The sequence below is a fragment of the Topomyia yanbarensis genome, chromosome 1 (assembly GCF_030247195.1).
Source record: "Topomyia yanbarensis strain Yona2022 chromosome 1, ASM3024719v1, whole genome shotgun sequence".
NCBI classification, from domain to species: domain Eukaryota; kingdom Metazoa; phylum Arthropoda; class Insecta; order Diptera; family Culicidae; genus Topomyia; species Topomyia yanbarensis.
In genome coordinates this window covers 171,287,080-171,294,854 of record NC_080670.1, presented here as the reverse complement: position 1 = coordinate 171,294,854, position 7,775 = coordinate 171,287,080, and the positions used below count along the sequence as shown (strand labels likewise).

Sequence of the window (7,775 nt, the reverse complement as noted above, 5' to 3'; positions counted from 1 at the left end):
CACCGGGAACTCAAAATCCCAGACGGGTGGAGCTCACCAACACAACCAAGCCAGCGCCCGTATCTATTGGCATCCTTCCACATCAGAGACCAAGGTTCGCACAAGAGTTGATAAGGTACGCTCCCGGCAGGTACTGCCGGTGATGGTGCGCCGCACTGTCTGCGCATTTCGCGACACCCGAACCCAACCAAATCGTGACTATCCGAATCCGGTGGATTGCAGCGCCGAACCTGACCTTTTTTTTTGCTGTCTCCATCCCCAGCACGCTATCGGTGCTGGGCTAGTTTCGTTTAGACTGTTGACCGCGTGTGACGTGAGAGTGCGCGCGCGTTGCATCAAGAGCGTTCCTTGTTGCCGTTTCGGGGCTCCGGTTTCGATGCGTTCGGTGTGTGCTTGCCGCTGTGGATTCTGGTGAGCTCTGCCGTGTTTTTCCATTTTCCCAGGGAAGGGTGTGACACGGCAAGGAATGTTGTGAACTTTCTTGAGCTCGGCAGGCTAAAGTTCGCCGGAATTCTCGAGGAGTATAGTGATTCCAGGTATTAATATTCGCCAATGTCTAATGGCACTCTGCTGTCGAGCATGGTGACGGTGTTTTCGGGGAATGGGAAGTATGTGTTTTCAGGGTGGGAAATTATGTGACAGCTGGCAGGCGACGATACAGTGAATATCATTCGCAGGAGTATTTACCGGAGAAAATCCCCATGAAGCGTGCCCCGAGTGTCGATGGATTGGCCTAGTGTTTTGCGTGGAAGATACGTTCAACCGCATCGAAGGTGTGCTAGGTAAATTTCGTCACAGATGGTGACAGTGGAATTCAAAGATCAAAGAAACCTCTGATATCGGTGTGTTTCAACATTTCACACGCATGGCCGGATTCCAAGCGAAGAAATTATCTACCGTGTCTGGATTCGAAGAAGTGTTTACTGCTTTGCTTAGGTGAAAACCTTAAAAGTTTCACGTGGAAAATCCTATTATGAAGAAAAGGGGTTTCGCCGACAGAACAGCCCAGCAGTAGGGAAAGTTGTAAAACTCCTTTGTAAGGATACTGATGGAAAACTGGGTGAAACATCGGATTCAAGAAAACCAATGAAAAACGGAATCAATTGTGATACGTGGCCAGTGAACAGTTCTCAGTCTGACACGTGGTTCGGTGTTCGTACAAAAGTGAAATTATTTATTGAAACCGTGTGAAGAAAAGAAACGTAAATCCTTAACCAGTTACGTTCGGTTCTAAAGGGTGCGGTGAATGTGTGGTGTTGTCATAGGAAGGGGGATTTTGTGCTAGTGAAAGAAGGAAGAAACTGCTTTGTGAAATTTTGTTTAGCTGAGGAAATCTGAAGGATTTACCGGCATTTAACCGAAAAAGTACAACTCATCCTTGGGAGTGTTACGCATTTGTGAACAGTTTGCAGTGTGCCGCCCGAACGCCGAGTTGAGTTCTCCACCTTCGTCAAACGTCAGGACACTTGAAAACAAGTAAGTATCTCAACCAATTTCGCATCTCAGTAGGCCTTTTTTCAGAGCCATTGTTGAAGAAAGCATTCTCATACGGACGATTTGTTCCTTTCTGCGTGTGGGTTGTTGGTTGGTACACACAGGATTTATTGACGAACAGCCTCACTTGCTCTTTGCTGGGTACGTCTTGCGAAGCGTACCGGGGAGTCTGCTGAGACGAGGCTGGTGTGTATAACAAAACTACCTAAATTTTGTGGAAAGTGGGCTTCCTTTTTGGGGCAGTAGGTAAAGGTGCGAAGCGGGTAGGCACTCGGAAATGCGAATCTATAGAACCCCTGGTGCTTATTTCTGTGAAGGAAGCTACAACACTGAGCTGTCGACACGTCAACCTCGGCGGCTTCAGGAGCAGACGAGTGAAATGCAGTGAATCCGTGTGGAAAATTGTAACTTTTCTTTTCCACTGTTCGGTTGGGTGTTTTTCGTGTGCTTCTCACAATTGCCTCAACTAGGTACGGCCGTAGTTGGGGTTGGGCTGCATGCACGCTTCACGTGCGCCTGTGTTCGGCGTTGGTTGACTGAGATTCATGGGTGGTCTGATGCTGCTTGGGAGGGGAAGCAAAGGATTTGAACTGGGTTTTCGGGGTTTGCATATATGATTTTAGGTTGAAGCCGGAGCGGATGGAATTTGGGGATGGATTGGGAATGATAAATTGCTTGCCGGCTATTAAAATAGATCGACAGTGTCCAATCAATTTGAGCCAACATATTAGTGGAAAATTGTCCATGACTATGCAAATTTGTCAAAAATCCTTGCGAGGGTGGTTTTGGGGTTTACGATAGTAAACCTTCATTGAGTTCTGATGGAATATCAAAATTTATTTATTTTTGTCGTATTTTTTTTCAAATGTTATAACATTTTAATTATTTTCTATAACTAATAAACGGAACAATCAAATCCCTCGGTATGTTAGGGAAACTTGCGCGTTCCTTCTGGTGTTATACATATGGTCGGTGTTAAGTCAGACCGGACTAAGTCGCAAAACATCAAAAAGTGATTTAATGATTGCACTGGATGAAAAAAATTTTCATCTACATTCCACTTTTACCGGATTTGAAATATGAAACAATAAACAACAATTATGGCAAAAATTATTTTCCAATTATAATGCAAAGGATGCTGCGATTCAAACTTTAAACGTGTTTTTCTCGAAATCAATGCACTGTCACTTAGTCCGGTCTGACCTAACACCGACCATATATACTTGATTTCATAGTTTCTAACGATAAATAAATTTTCATCGAAGAAACGGTGTACTCCTTTATCTTTTCACATTTGCTATTTGTATTCCAGTTTCATGTCATAAAAATACCTCGATAGTTCGCACAATATTAAAAATATTTATGAGATTGAGCTTGTGCGACCACCCCTAGTTGCTTCTGCGTTATTGATCGAAACTAGCTAAAAATCAATAGATGTTAATGCTTGGGAGTAACAAATTATCCCTCAATGTATCCCTCCTGACAATACCGAGTTTTTTATTGATCAATAACGGTGCCGGTCAGGCCCGAACATAGGTCGTAGTAGGAAAAGAAAGAAATGTTAGTACGACACTTGCTTTTACTAGAGACCGTATTCACTACTGCGCACTGCTCAAGTATCACGCACCTAGCCACCAGGAGACTCATAAAATGTCTAAAAATACGTTCAAGGAATATCGTATCGGCGAATAACGAGAAAGTGTTTAGAAACATGCCGAGTTCAAATATTATTTTTGCAGAAGACAAACTTGCAAAAAGGCACCGGTTGTTTACGCGACGAGAATATGAAATAATTTTGAGCGGCCCAAAATAAGCATTAACTGTACTGAAAAACTTACTTCGACAGACATTTCACAGGCGCGTACTAGAAAGAAAAGCAAGTATGTTTAATATGAATTAATAAGAAGAATGATCAGAATTAATTTACTAATCTAGTACTATCCAAATATGTAGATAGTCTAAAACATGCAGTAACTGAAACATAGCCGTTCCTGTTTCTGTCTGTTCTTACGACATGGGAGGAGGAACCAATTGGATCAATTCCTGTATTATGCCGCCGTATAACTCACGGCTACTTGGCTGGGTTTGTGTGGTGCAAGATAATAGAGACATCAACCTCTTAGTGAACACCAGCCCCTATTTTTCGATATTGACTGAACCAGTGCGTTGCGTTGCGTAAGCACGGTATACTTTGTAGATTGCAGACTGATGACTCTCATTTCCAGCCAGACTACTTGAGGAGAATTGTTTGGGAATAACAATTGATCCAGTCCAAGTGAGAATTTCGCCTGAGAACCACCATTGCGGGCCACGACCATCTTTATCATTACTTGGAATATGAGAAAGGAAGTGTTGATGTGGTACTTATTGAACGGAAGGCTCCGACTCAGAGACACTCCCATAAGTACCACAGATTGGGTAGTGGGTGGGTTGTTAGTCAGGATTCGCCTCAATTATGCGATGTGACTGAGAATATATTTTGGTGCATAAGAAGTTTGAATAGTTTATTGAGTGGATAGGATACCTACATATTCCAAATGTTAAGTCGTTTAAACTCTGGGTAGCCTTTTGTCGAGAGTTTGTTTCATCGAAAACAACTTTAACTCCGGACAGTCTGCTGTCGGGGGTGTTGTCGACAATATAAAATGAACTGACAATATTGAATGAACCAATGTGCGACAAAAACTAACCTGGATTGCGGACCGGATTTTTTGTATCTTTTTCTACTCTTCATTGTTTCGTGGTAGTTCCGTTTCATTCGATTTTTTAATACTGTATGACAATTTGTCTAATAAATTTTGATCCGGAAAGGGAGTTATCCGTTTCTCCATGCTGATTTTATGGTCATCTAAACACATCTTTCTCTAGTTGAATGACAGAACGCTCAGGATATGGAAGTCAATCATCTCTGCAAACCCTTATTGGTCTAATATACCTTTGATCCGCCAAATTGATCCATCTTCGTATCAGGTAAACAATCTACAAAAACAATAAAAGGTTCCCCACATAAAGTTGCAACACGGAACAAAGGCTGTAGAAAATAACCCATTGGGTAATTTATCTTCAAAATTAGGGTAGAAGAAGTTTAGAATGTATTGTTTACACTGTATTTTTATAGCCGTCAGTTTTTCGAAAATTCGGAAAAATGGCATCACCCGAAAGGAAACGTCCAGAATTGATTTTGCGCAAGCACCTAGAAAATCCTCAACTCTCTCATCGGGACATCGGACAACAACTCGGAATAGTGAGTCATGTGATTAAACGTTACTTACAAACTCGGAGTATCGAACGGAAGGATAAATGCGGTCAGAATGGACGCTAGTGTGTAGTGAAAGCGTTTAAGTGGAATCCCAATGCTTCGGTCAGGGATGTGGCCAAAAAGTTGAATCCGTCCAAGTCTTTCGTTCAGAGAGCCAAGGACCGGGAGGGACTGCATACGTACAAAGTTTAGAAGGCTCCAAAAAGGGACGAACGGCAAATACGGTGGGAATGTCACGGGCCCGGAAATCGTACACCCAGATACTGACGAAGCCTCATTGTCCCATCATGGATGATGAGATTTATGTCAAGGCTGGCATCCGGCAGCTTTCAGGGCTACTGTTCTTCACCACTAAACACAAGATGCTTCGGAGGAAGTACGGTAGCAGAAACTTCCAAAGTTTGCCAATAAATACATGATTTGGCAAGCGATCTGCTCATGTGGCAAACGGAGTGTGCCGTTCGTGACTTCCGGGATTGTAAACGAGGAGATTTACCTTTAGGAGTGTGTACAGAATCGTCTGCTTTCTCTGTTAAAGCAACACGAGGGTCCTACGATCTTCTGACCAGATCTAGTTTCGTGCCACTATTCAAATGTTGTCCTGGAGTTGAACCAAGGCGATGGGGTCACTTTCGTACCCAGGGACATGAACTCCTCAACGCACCGGAACTAAGGCGCATAAAAAAACAGGGAAATTTTGAAGAAGGCACTACGGAAGCATCCCAAGGTCAAATGTGAGGCAATCATGAAAAAAGTGGGCTTCCGTACGAGAGAAGCTATAGTCAGAGGTTGTATGGAACCTAATTAGTGGAGTTAAGTGTAAGGTGCGAGTGTACGGTTATGGTATTGAAATTCAATGAATTAATTTTGTCAAAAGCTTATTAATGGGATATATTTCATTATCTGAAAGATTGGAAAGGATCGGTCCACTAGGTGATTTTCTACAGCGTTTTTTCCGTGATGCAATTCAATGTGGAACCCTTTTCTTTCTCTGTATGTATGTACAACCTTTCCTCTTAAAGTTTGTCATAAAATCACTGAAAATAGGCGTTTTTATCAGTTTTCCCTATATCTTGTAAGTTGACTACAAATATACTATCAATATAAATATAGACATTTCACACTATTTATTTTAATTCAAGTGAAAACTATCTACTTGTCTCTTTTACGAATCGTATTCTCCATCTTTTGCTCTCTGTTCAAAGGGCTTTCATTTGATAAAGTTATGACATATTTGTCGAATGAAGATTTGTCAAATCGTTGTAAACGTCACGAAAGAATGTGTCATGTGACCTTGTCTCACTTTACTATATTCAATTGCGCATTAAATTACTGGACCAGCAAATTCTATTCTGCACAATTTTTTTCGGGAATATGTGACCAAAAAGTAAGCTTTGAATTCCAAAGCAAATTGAACGTTCCAGGTTCCTGATAACTAATTAATATCCATCAATAATGTTGAAACACTTAACACTCTTAAAACGACGCCGTCAAGTAAAGAAGCGTGAAAACGAAAAGACTAAAACAAAAAAAGGATAGAAACCTTAGAAATCCCATTGTATATTGTATATTAAGCCTTTTCTCGGAAGATAAAATTTTCAAAATCATTTCATAACTTTCTGATGCAATGGTTCTCAAATTCGTACAATCTGGATTATTTATTTTCTTATTTTATTCGAAAATGTTTTTAACTTTAACTTTAAATGATCATTGCATTTTAATTAATTGTTTCATTCAGCATCTTTTTATTATTTTGTTCATCTGCGTTCATTTGATCTACTTTATTCGTTTCATCATTTGGATTCACTCTGATCAGTTTATTCATTTCGTGCATTTTAGTCATATCATTCATTTCACTTATTTTATTCACTGTTTTCATTCAATGCATTCTATTAATTTTTCCAGTTCATACTTTTTTGTTTAAAATGAAAAACATTTTATTAACCTGACTATTTTTTCAGTTTTATTCATTTCATCCAAATAATTCTTTTGACACAATTTATTTTTTCTATTAATTTATAACCTTACAACATCGATTAATTTATCATTTCAATCAATGCATTTTTTTCTTTTTTATTCATTTTGTCAATTCACTGCATTTTGTTTATTTGGTTCGTTTGTTTCATTTATTTCATTTAATTTATTTTTTATTCATTTTATTTTCTTTGTTCATTCCATTCATTTTATTCATTTGAACCCTTAAATTAAATCGATTCATTTAATTCATTTGATTCATTTGCTTCACTTGATTCATTTGATTCGTTTGATTTATTTGATTAATTTGATTCATTTTGTTCATATCTTTAATTTTATTCATTTCAGGTTCAGTCAATCCATTTATTTATTTCAATCAATTTGTTAGTTTGAGTCAATTTATTCTATTAATCTTATACTTATTTCTAAAGTTTGTTTAAATTTTCAATAATTAAGCTTATATAATTTGATTCGTGTATTTTATAATTTTGATTTACTACTTCGCATGAGTTCTGCAAACTAATGAATGATCCAACAGTGATATGTGTAAGAAATGTCTCATCTCACTGCTATGTGGATTAAATTAGTTTTTTGCTACCAGTTTGGAGGCGAAACTGTTTTTTTTCGTATGTTTTGCGATTATCAAGCTGATAGCAGCTGTAAATATTAACAATGATCGCTATTGAGAAAACCCAGACGAAATCGACGGTGTAAACCGGTAGTTATTGTAAAAACGCTTTTAATCCACCTAACAGTGTGACGAGACATTTCTTATAACTCTTATCACTCTTCGGATATTATATCTTTTGAGAACATTTATAATTTGATGCTTCGCGATGTTTTGCCTTTCTCATATAGAAAGGTTATGCAATCACTCTGAAAAACGTCAACCTAATCCCGGCCCGGAGGGCCGAGTGTCATATCCCATTCGACTCAGTTCGTCGAGATCGGAAAAAGTCTGTATGTGTGTGTGTATGTGTGTATGTATGTGTGTGTGTATGTGTGTGTGTATGTGTGTGTGTATGTATGTGCGTATGTGTCAAATAAT

The 7,775-nt window shown here is 39.2% G+C and overlaps 1 protein-coding gene across 2 annotated transcripts in view; it reads left to right on the top strand.

The window, feature by feature from the left end:
- Positions 1-301: 301 nt before the first annotated feature.
- The window catches only part of LOC131681153 (uncharacterized), a 1,013,105-nt gene continuing 1,005,631 nt past the window's right edge, over positions 302-7,775 (top strand). For both annotated transcript variants that reach the window (XR_009303879.1, XM_058961864.1), the window contains exon 1: positions 302-1,476. The gene's annotated coding sequence lies outside the window, so the exon portion shown is untranslated. The remainder of the gene's footprint in view (positions 1,477-7,775) is intronic.